The following is a 12,218-nucleotide window of genomic DNA, read 5'->3' as shown; positions in this document are numbered from 1 at the left end:
CTTAAATGTTCTTTCAAAGGATGCTGCTTAAGTACATTTCAGTGCATTCACAGAATGGAGCACTAAAACAAAAAACCAAACCCTTTGCCTTCGAGTCAATTCCAACTGCTGTCGAGTCGATTCCAACTTATAGAGACCCTATAGGACAGAGTAGAGCTGCCGCATAGGGTTTCCAAGGAGAGGCTGGTGGATTCGAACTGCCAACCTTTTGGTTAGCAGCTGTAGTTCTTAACCACTGAGCCACCAGGGCTCCAAATGGAGTACTAGGTGACTATTAAAAAGAAAAAGGGAGAGAAATTATCTGTTATAGAAAGATAACACATACCAGGTTCTGTTCTAATGCTCTACGTGTATGAACTAGGAGACTTGTCAGAAAGTTCTATGACATAGGTAATTTTACTCTAGTCCCATTTTACAGATTTGGAAACTAAGTGCTAGAAAGGAGAAATAACTTGTTCAAGGTCATACAGCTAGTAAATGGTGAAACAAGGCAGTCTGGCTCCAGAGTCATGCTCTAACCATTATATTGCATTGCTTCTTTGCAGACACTAAGATATAAAAAAGCAGGTTACAGACTAGCACTGCAGAGAGTGGTGGGGGAGGGGGAGAAAAATATGCATCTGCATAGAAATGTCTGGAAGGCTACATAGAAAACAATGGCTGCGGAGTGGCTGGAGAAAGAGGTGACTCTGCTTTTCACTTGTTATAAACTCTGCTGTTGGTATACAATTTTTTAAACCATCAGCATGAATTACTACATGTTTAAAAAATAGTTAATGAATAAACTTCCCCAGAGCAACACTGCCACAGATCTCTTCTTTTATTCTCCCTCCTTACAGACTTCTCACCTCCCTCCCTTTTGTCTCTCACCCACTGGTCTCCACCTTTTCAGGGTAGAGGAAATGTCCAGCTCACTTATTCACCTCCCTTGTAGAACCACCTGCAGTTCAGCAATGCGCCCAATGATACCAGCCCCAGCCAAACCAGAAGGTCATTTGAACGACTGCCTTTTGGTCTACGTACAGGTTCCTCCTGAGCACAATTAAGTGTTCTGGAATTCCCATTCTTTGCAATGTTATCCATAATTTGTTATGATCCACAATGTCAAATGTCTTTGCACAATCAATAAAACACAGGTAAATATCTTTCTGGTATTCTCTGCTTTCAGCCAGGATCCATCTGACATCTGCAATGACATCCCTTGTTCCACATCCTTTTCTGAATCTGGCTTCAATTTCTGGCTGTTCCTTGTCAATGTACTGGTGCAATCACTTTTGAATGATCTTCAGCAAAATTTTACTTGTGTGTAATGTTAATGATATTGTTCGATAATTTCCACATTCTGTTGGATCACCTTTCTTTGGAATGGGCACAAATACGGATCTCTTCTAGTTGGTTGGCCAGGTACCTGTAGATGTGGTTTAATCAGTTGGCCTTGAGCATAGCAGATTACCTTCCATAATATAATCTAATATAATACAATCAACCAATCAGTTGTGATCATACCAGTGTAGGATGGATCCTAAACCTAATCATTTCTGAGTTACAAAAATACCAAAATAGACACAGAGACATATGTACACACAGGGGGTGGGGCTGGGAGACAGACACCATGTGAGGATCCTCAATAAGCCAAAGAACCAGGGTAGCCCAGGGCAACCTATGAGGAAGGCTTCGCAAGCCTAAAACTCTGATTTGGACTTTTAGCCTCCAGAGCTGTGAGAAAATACAGTTCTGTTCTTTAAAGTCACCCACTTGTGGTATTTCTGTTACAGCAGCACTTAGTAACTAAGACACATGGTAATGATTTCAATCCTGTTCTCTTTTTCACCGAGACCAAACTCCTCTTTCATCCAAATGCTCCTGGATGTCCTCAAGGACGGAGCTGTAACTCCTCCTCTTGGTTCGCCCTATAGCAAGCGATTAACTGACTTGACTGAATGACTCAATGGCTGTCTGGAATGAATGGCCTGAAGAGCAGCTCTAGGCTGTGGTATGTGGTTTAACAATGGGCTGGCTCTCCAAGGCAGGGAAAAGGAAAGCACTGATTTCTAGCTTTTGCTAATCTCCCTGGTGTAAATACTCCCATCATGGCCAATTTCAAACCACCAATGTGACATCACCAAAGGTGGAGTTGGGAAGAGATGCACAGTAAGAATAGCACACAAGTATTTAGTGTTTCCACCAGAGAGATACAATAAGCTCAAAAGCGTCAATAATAGCAATATATAGAAAAAATAATGAGGAAGTGATGAGTTTTGAGTATATATTCCCTTTGTTTTTAATATGATTTATTTAACTGAGAGCCTGGGTGGAGCAAGCGGTTTGAGATTGGCTACTAATCTAAAGGTTGGTGGTTCAAACCCACCCAGAGGCATCACAGAAGGCCTGCGGAACTGCTTCTGTAAAGATCACAGCCAAGAAAACTCTACGGGCACGGTTCTACTCTGTAACACATGGGGTCACCATGAGTTGGAACCAACTTGATGGCAACGGGGGTTTGGTTTTGGTTTTTTATATAGTTTAATTTTTAATAATGACTGTATTTAACACCCAACTCACAAAATTCCTGAAAGTTAGCAATCAATTCTCATGAGCCTGTACACGGTGGCTCCAGAATACCAGTGCTCAGGTTTCCTGGAGCTAGAAGGTCTAAATTTATAGAATCATAATTGGCTATTGGAGCAAATTTACTAATTAAAAACAAAAATTACTTCTCTCTATTGAATTATTTCTCTTTTGCATCTTCCATTTGTTTAAAATCAGATTTGACTGTCAACCATTATGTTCTAAGGCACAATGAGCCATAAGTTCCCAGTCCCCTTTCCATTCTCAGCTCCATATCACCTCCTCCAGGAACACTTCCTGACCTACAAGCTCTTAGTACCACATCCCTCTTCCAATATTAGCACCACACCCCAGTTCCAATATTATGCTTATTTATGTGATTCATTAATTGTCTTTGTCCCTCACTAGCCTGCAAATTCTTTGAGGTCAGGATTTTTTGTTTGCTTGTTTTCAGTGGGATTAGGGGGGTTGGTTCATCATTTTATCCTGGCTCCTACTCCAATTGGCTGGCACAGAAGAGAAGCTCAAAGAACAGCTGTTGAAGACCCTCTCAGAAAAATACATCAGCACTATTTAGCAGTGCTGCCCAGATAATAAATGTGGGTATGATTTTTATTTCAAAATAAAAGAATTAATTTCTATAATAAATGTTCATTAAGCAAAATACACCCTCTCCTCACTTATCGACATGGTTAGGCTCCAAAGACCAGGTCACTGTGTGAAACCGATGTTATGTGAAAATGGAAGATGACCACATTAGATCACAAAATAGAGGATGATTACATCATTACATAACTGCCAAACCACGGAGAATCACGGCCCAGCCAAGCTGACACATAATCTTAACCATCACAGCCAGTGTTACTCTTGTCTTGCACCTCTGCGTTTGTTACTGCCATACGTACATCATTCGTCATTAACGCGCAAAATAGTCGGATAGTAGATTTTTTGCTATTGTCGTTAACGTGAAATGTCAGATAACGAGATAGTCGATAAGTGAGGAGAAGGAGTATAGACATCCCTCCCCAATACATGTTTTAAAACCCCTTACCTATAGTCTAGAGGTCACGGGTGGTTCAGTGGTAGAATTCTCACCTTCCATGCAGGAGACCTGAGTTCGATTTCTACCCAGCATACATTAGGCACAGCCACCGCTCATCTGTCAGTGAAGGTTGACTACACAGGTTTCATCAGATATTCCAGACTAATACGGACGAGAAAGAAAGGTCTGGTGGCCTACCTCTGAAAATCAGTCAATGAAAAGCATTTGGATCACAATTAGTCAGATCCCATTGTGCATGGGGTTGCCCTGAGCCAGGGCTGACCCAACCGCACCTAACAATGACAACCTATCATCTACCCAGTCAAAGACAACCAATGATGTGAGTTTTTTCTAGCTTTTTAGCGTTCATGATTTGGGGCTAGGTTTTTTGAGAAAACTTTTACATTTTTTTAAATTTCCTTGTTGTGACCATAGGCTATGTATACACAGTATTTTTCATTTAATATTATGACATAAGCGTTTTGCATCATTGAAATGGCTACACGAGACCATCATTTACTTAAATAGTCTCTTGTTATTGGATTTTTGCTTTGTTACAAATTTTGTGCCATTGTAAAAATCACTGTGATGAACATCTTTGGGTTTTAATATCTTAAAAATGTACATTTTCTTTTTCCTTAGAAGTCATTCCCAGGGTACGTAGAATTACTGAGTCAACAGCACATAACTCTAATTTGTAAAATGTTTTTTAAAACCATAAAACGCGATGCAAATGTAAGGACTTGTTACAGACCTCATGTATCAAGTTCTTCCTGCGGCAGGCTCAGTACGGTACTGTCGGGGGAATAATTCACAGAGCAGGCGGGAACCCTGTGTCAACCCTAAAGACACTAGTAAGTTAATAGGGATGGCGGAGATAAAATCAGCAGAAAGCTAGCGTTCAAAGAGCTCTCCCTATCAAAAGGAAGCCGTCTCCATAAATAACATAACCAGAGCAAGCCTCTGCCCAACCCTTTACAAGCTGTGAGACCTTGGGCAGACCTACTTCATCTCTTGGGGCCTATGTTCCCCACCTGAAAATGAAGACCTAAGACCAGAGGATCTTTTAAGTCCCTCCAGTTCTGGAAGTTCTCTGATTCCACCCCGAATTCTTGTTTCTGTCTTCTGGCAGGGGTTCGAAATAGCTTTATGCCGCACAGTGAGACTGCTCACAGCTGGAGGTATGTAAGACGGTACAGATCGCGCAGTGCGCAGAGCAGGCCAGTGGCCCAGCTGCCTCCTCTGGACTTCAGACAAACCACCACAGACTGAGGGGGAGCTGAGGGGGTTGCCTGGTGAGGACACACTTGGCCTTCAAACCCTTGGTCCCAGGCCTTTCTCTATCAAAGTAAGGCTCAGTACTTGGGGGAGACAAGTGTCTCTTTCTTCATGAACATGGTGCTTCTTTTTCTAGCTCTGGAGGGGTGAATCCTACCATTGACCTTAGTTCATCAATGAAAGGAAAAGGAAACACTACCAAAATACTACCAAGAACTAAAATGAACAGTTTGCACTCGACTGCTAACTTAACAGTTGGCAGTTCAAACTCACCCAGCGGGGCCAAAGAAGAAAGGCCTGGTGATCTGCTTTCATAAAGATTGCAGCCAAGAAAACCCTATGGAGCAGTTCTTCTCTGCTTCACACATGGGGGCACCATGAGTTGGACTGGATGGTTTTTAAGTGCCAACTAAACTAGAATATTTTATTCTAGGGAGCAAATATCATGGATCCCCGAAATAGCATGATATAAATGACTTCACTAATATTTGTGCTTTAAAAATATTTGAAAGCAGTACAAAGCAGTCTCTGAAATTATTAGCTTAAATGTAAGTTTATGCTTCATGCGGTAACATCTAATTTCAGTTACAATCGAGGGGTGAATCCAAAATATCTCTATAGTAACTTCTTGAAACATTTTTATTGTGCTGCTCTTTTAACTCAAATCAGACATCTTGTTCTCTACAGAGTTCAATATCTCCCTTGTTTTCTTGAAAAAACACTGCAGGAAAACCTCACTGATTCTGCTCTCACTGACCTTGTAGAATGGGAACTTCCTAGACGCGAGTCCGAAGACCTGGGTCTGGTCCACTCTCTGCCACCTTGACCAGGAAAGACATTTTCTCTCCTTGGACTTCTGTTTCCTCATGCGTGAAACAAGATATTTGGCATAGATATTTAGTAACTTAGATACTTAGTCACTAAAATATGCTTCATTTCTATAGTTCAATATTCTTGCTATTGAAATGGGGTTGGATTGAGTTCTCAGTTCACTGTATTTAAGAAGACGAAACAAGTAACCGATAAAGTTAACCAAAAAATCAAAAACAGTTGCTGTGGAGTGAATTCCAACTCATGGCCACCCCATGCATGTCAGAGTAGACTTATGGGCCATAGAGTTTTCAATGAAGTAGATCACCAGGCGTTTCTTCTGAGGTGCCTCTAGGTGGACTCAAACCTCCAGCCTTTCAGTTAGCAGCCAGGGACTTCAACCAATGAAATTACAGGGAGGGATAGACTCCTGTACATAAAAAGAGAAAGGGAGAGACTGCACTATTGGCCCTAATGCATCACCCTCCCTGTGCCCTCTCCCTTTGTCATATATTTGCAGTCTCTTTCTCTGAAGGAGAAGTATATTTCCCTGCCCCTTGACTTTGGGCTCAGTCACATATAGTGCTCTGGCCAACGGAATGTTAACAGTCAGGATGCAAGCAGAAGCTTGAAATACACTTGTATAGCTGTGCTTGCAAAGGTGGGCTTGCTCTTTTGCTTCTTTGCCATCACTCTAAGAAGAACATATCCTGACTCGTCTGCTGGACTCAGGAGGAGGGTGAGAGACATTGGGGCCCAGCCATCCCAGCTGCTGCAGCGTGAAGCAGTGTCTTCTGTGCTGACCCCCAGAGAAGTGAGCAATAATAAATTATTGTTGTCTGAAGCCACTGAATTTTAGCATGGCTGTTATGCAGCATTGTCGTGACAACAACTAACCAATACAGACAGCAGGCTCTTTCTGGTACTCTGAGAGCACAGATTTGCCGAGAAACAAAATACCAGATATAAATAAGCTGTATTTGTTATAAAATAAACACATGAAGGCCTCTTACATTACTGTTAGCCTGAATTGGATTGTCACCTGTATGGCTTTGGATGAGTTAACGTCTCTTGGCCTCAGTGTCCACATCTGTAAAGTGGGATACCTATATAATCAGATTTACTGTGAAGATGAAATGTGAGAGCACATGACAAGCACTTAGCACAGTACCTGGCACATAACAAGCACACAATAGATAGAAGTTGTTAATTGTAGTTGCTATTAGATGCCATCGAGTTGGCCCCTGACTCATGCGCATGTCATGTGCAGTGGAATGAAGCACTGCCCAGTCGTGCACCATCCCCATGAACGGTTGCAGATCAGACTGTTGTGATCCACAGAGTTTTCATCGACTGATTTTCAGAAGTAGATATTCAGGCCGTTCTTTCTAGTCCTTCTTAGTCTGGAAGATCTGCTGAAACTTGCTCAGCATCATAGCAACATACAAGCCCCACAGGCAGAAAGGTGGTGGCTGCGCCTGAGTTGCATTGGCTGAGAATCGAACCTAGGTCTCCTGCGTTCCATGAAAAAAAAAAGCAAAAATTTTACCACTGAACCACCAATGTCTCCACAGCTGTTAGTAAGCCTACTGCTTTTTAAAATCCCACTGGTGGCACAGTGGTTAAGAGCTCGGCTGCTAACCAAAAGGTCGGCAGTTCGAGTCCACCAGCCACTCCTTGGAAATCCTGTGGGGCAGTTCTACTCTGCCCTATAAGGTCGCTAAGAGTCAGAATCAAATCGTCTGGAGGGCAACGGGTTTAGAGTGTAGAATGCGTACTACATGATTCAGCACACAGTTAGGAAAATAATACAGGTATATATTATTGATTCTGAAGAGCAAGTCTTTTCTCACCCAACACAGACATAAGCACCTTGAGGGTAAGGCTGGTTTCTGGCTCCAGCCCATTGAGACCTGGCCACTCTGAGCACCTCCAATAGGGCGGACTCCCATGGGATCGGGGACGGACTACCCGATAAGCAAGGTACGCACGGCCTTACTCGTGCTTACTTTCACATTATATGCTGAAACCCTTGTGAAGTTGTGCACTACAGATTAGTAAGCAAGCACGAGTAAGCCCGTGCGTACCTTGCTTACTGTAAAGCGGTGCATATGTGCTTCCTGGTTAATCCACCCCTGCATGGGAGAAATTTGGTCCTTTTTACACAGCTCTTTAAATCCTTCTGATTATCAAAGAGATATTCTCCACTGGTGCCAGCATATCTTTACCACCTTTCTGCACACAATAATCTCCTTTTTTAATGAAGAAAGAGAAAGCCTGGGCCTCAGAGAGCCTTAAGCTAGCAATAGTTATTTTGATAGTTAACTTTATATTGATGGTAAGTGGTGCTGTTTTTTTTCCACTTATAGAATTGATAATAAAGTTCTTTTTAAAACAAATTTATCTAATTATAAAAAAACTTAAATTTGTTTGAATGGAAAAATAGGCAAACTAGGGTACAGGAGCCCAGGTGGCGCAGCAGTTAAGTGCTCAGCTGCTAAGTAAAAAGTTGGTGACTTAAACTCATCCAGCAGCTCAGCAGGAAAAAGACCTGGCAATCTGCTCCCGTAAAGATTACAGCCTAGAAAACCCTGTGGGGCAGTTCTACTGTGTTACATGGGGTCACTATGAGTCGAAACCCACTCGACAGCACCTAACAGAGTAGTATAGGTGGTACTTGAGCTTGGCAAAAAATCATAAAGGTGGTACTCAAATGAGTGATGTTTGGAACTCACTGACTTAATCAATACTTAGCTGATTAAAGCAACAGTTCTGTTTACAAGCAGAAATCAGAAATTATATCTACTCTGCTAAAGCCTTCGCTAATTCAGACATGGTACCCGTACTGATTGGTTCCACTCTTTCTCTCCTGAAGTTATCCCAAATAACTGAGTTTGACAGTGTTACTGGTCTATAAGTGTAAGAAACACTTCTGAAAAACCAGCATAACATTTCTCATTTCAACACTCAGGGCACTGACAACCAGCTCCTTTCAATAATCTGAAGAAGAAAAAAAAATACAGAGTTTCTGTTTTCCAATTTTACTGAAGGCGGCGGGAACGATCTGCACACATACTGACGTGCCGGGTGACACCCCTGACTCCAAATAGGCTGACAAATTAGGCCAAGTGGATCTTTGTGTCTACAATTATCAATTTCAAACCCTGGAAAGACGTCTATAGAACAGAATCAGAGGGAAACGGGTCTCTCGCTCCAGCTTTCAGTGCAAACAGCCATTGTTCGAGACCAATTAGCGTCACTGGTGGTCCTTCATCCCAAGGCTTACACTTCTAGGCTGGCAGCATCTGCTGCACATTTTTTCATTTCTTTCCCATTTTGAACAATTTGGTTCCTAAGCTCCATTTCCTTGTGGCTTCCTGGATCTCTGATGACAAGCCACCACACTTTGTTCCTGTCCTTTAAGGCCCTGAAGGGCACTGGAGAACGTCAAAATTTGTTTCTAATTTTGCATCTGCCAAAACCTTCCTGGGGCAACAATACAAGCCTAGAAAAATAGGATGCGCCAGCCCTCTAATTCCACAAAATAAACAAATCCAAAAGGAAATCAAACACAGTCCTCGAAAAGGCAGCAGAAATATTTTTGCACCCGCTCCTTCTTTCCTCAGCTGGCGAAAACTTGTTCCTGCATTTTGATTTGCAACTGCAGATTTATCCTTTTAGGTTTACAACAAATAATCATGACATAAGCGAATGAAAAAAAACACTGGGCCTTTCTTCTTCTTGGTTTCTTGTTTTGTAAAATGAATGTCCCTAAAGACAGTTGAAGAGGATGTGGAATACAATTTCCTCACTTGTGTTAGGAGTTTTATTTTTAACTCATCTACTCAAAATCATTCGCCATGTACCCTTATCTGCAGTTGGAGTCCGCATAGACACAAAGCAGAATCATCTTCCCGTTTTAGTTTTTAGATAGTTCAGGGTAACTTAGAGTTCTGAATTCCTGACACTTGGCCAAGGTGATGTCATTAAATCTATAATGAAAACAGTGTCACTGAAAGAATTAATTCATTATGGTGGAATTAAGTGAAATCCTTTATGATGTGCTGTTAAGTGCCCGTCCTAACTGGCTTGCATCAACCTGAGCAAAGCACGTTCAAATACAAGAAAAGAAAAACAAGCTCCAACCTCAAACCTCACAGAATACTGGGTAAAGTTCAAAGTTAAGTTAATTTAACTATTAAAAATATTTATAAATCTCACGGTATTTAAACATCTTAAGGTTTCTTAGATGTTGCCGTGGCCAAATACCTTGCCTCAGGGAGTATAGCTTACTGTATAAATCACTATAATGTATTTTATGAATGTGTTTGCCTTGTTCCTCTGTTCCTTCTACAGTCAAAAAGCACAAGAATTGCCCCAATATTTCATTAATCCCCCAAATATTATTATACCGAGTCCAGATATGATGAAACGACGTTGCCAGAGTTTGCAGTAACTTGGTTAAGATTGTAAGGGAATTTCTAATCCTCAAACTTACCACGTAATGACCAAATTACTGATTTTGTCAGGTCCAGTAGGGAGAAATAAACAAATGGAATCAATTCTCTGCCTTCTAAGATTTTATAGTTCAGTCAGAGCCATAATGTATTCGAGTAAAAATCTCTCTCCTAGAACCTGAACAGAAAAGGAAGCGCTACATGACTATTAGTCAAACACTTACAAGGGGCTATTTCTGCTTCTGACACCAAATTTCTGCTGAGTCCAGGGAAATATCCTACTTCCTCTCTCTATCCTGGCTCACAGCATACTTATCAAGGATAATGACTGCTTATGAAAGAGGTTAGGTTTCTCAGAGAAAAATATTACAATGGTATTCAGTAAGAAAACTTGGATATTAATAGTTTTTTTTGTTTTTTAAAGAAAGGTTACTGCTTCAAAAATTAGGTCACTTCGTACTGGTGAAAGAACATGCATTCTCAGAAGACGACTGAAAAATCCCAACTCATGTTCAAAGCATCTTGCTTCTGTTAAGTGACAAATGGACATTTCCTGAGCTCGGTAAAATGACTTGACAACAGGCAGCGTATAGGTTCTACCGAAGCTGGCTGTCAAAAAAAAGTTGTAGCAATCATGCTCAATCATTAATAATGACTAGCCAAGCTCTTTGTCTGCAAAGACCGTGGACCAGATCCTATCATAGCCCGTTACTGGTTGTGTCAGCCTTTTCTGGTGCTGCTTTGCAAAAAAGAAAATTTATTTTTACAGATTGGCACTCGTTATAACAAATATCACCAAAAACCTCCAGAATAACAGAAAGAATTCTGAGGCCTAGCCAATGACCTGCTTACTTTATACAGTATTGATGTGACAACCCCCTGGGCAACAAAGCAATTCTGATAGTGCCTTGGTTCTCTTTGGAACAGGATTTGGCCAGGATCAGGAAAAGTATGTATTTCTTTTTTATTTATTTAAAATGTATAGCCTGCCTGCTTCTCAGAAAAAGTAGTATAAATATAAAAATCACTTTTTTATTTTTTTTAGAAAAGGAAAAAATTGATTACATTACTAGGCTAGACAAATACAGCTCCTGTACTTGAGACTTAAGTGAACTTAGGTGTAGCATTTCCTGTTCAAGAAACAAGCAGGACACAAACTCAGCTGGTACCCCAGTAAGGTCCACCAGTTAGTTGTTTGGTTTTCACCTGGCATCCATTCCAATTGGTTTATGTTTATGTTGTACTTGTTAAAAATTCTTATTATCCCCTCAAGGTCCAGGCAGAGAGTAAGCACTCAATAAATAGTGGCAGTTTTCAATATTTTTGTCCTACTTTCCCAGCGGCCATGTCACCTGCAGCATTCAGTTAATATCTATTTGAAATACCCAGAAAATGTACTCCTGTTTTGCCCTTAAGCAGCTGCCCAAGAAGTGCCCTCTGCCAGCAAGGACGCAAGGAGTTGCTTTCTCCCCGGGCTCTGTTTTCCTCAAGAGGAGAAATGAGGACAAGAGGCTCAACTGACATTTACCAAAAATTTGATTTTCGTTCCTAATGTGGACATTGCAACCACGTGTAAGTAACTTGAATACCACCGTGGGGTACCCCGATTCTGGTCTATTGCAGACAGTATCTGGGTTTCTCTCCAGTTTGCAAAAACTGAAAGCAAAACACCCAGGGCCCATTTCTCTCCTCTTCTCAAATGTTCTTTATATTTAAGTCTTGCCACCTTTAGAAGAGTTCGTGAATCTAATTGTGCATTTTCCCTCATGTGAATAAAGGACAAGACGTCTGCTTTCACTTCAGATTGCTTGGCCCTCAATCAACATCACCATAAATGTGACATACGAATATTAAATCCAAATATTTTATTGGTGCAGATAAATATGATTTGTAAAAAGAGTCAAATTAACAATCCATTACATACTAATGGGCTCTAATCAATAAGTTTAATTTGACTAAAAGGAGGGCGGGGGAGGAAAAAGGCTCAATTATCCCCAAATGGTGCCATTTAAAATTATAAAGGTGACTGCCTTCTCCAACTTTTTGAGCTCTATTCTAACTCA

Source organism: Trichechus manatus, unplaced genomic scaffold, assembly GCF_000243295.1.
Source record: "Trichechus manatus latirostris isolate Lorelei unplaced genomic scaffold, TriManLat1.0 scaffold00014, whole genome shotgun sequence".
Classification (NCBI taxonomy): Eukaryota; Metazoa; Chordata; class Mammalia; order Sirenia; family Trichechidae; genus Trichechus; species Trichechus manatus.
This window is presented reverse-complemented; position numbering follows the sequence as displayed.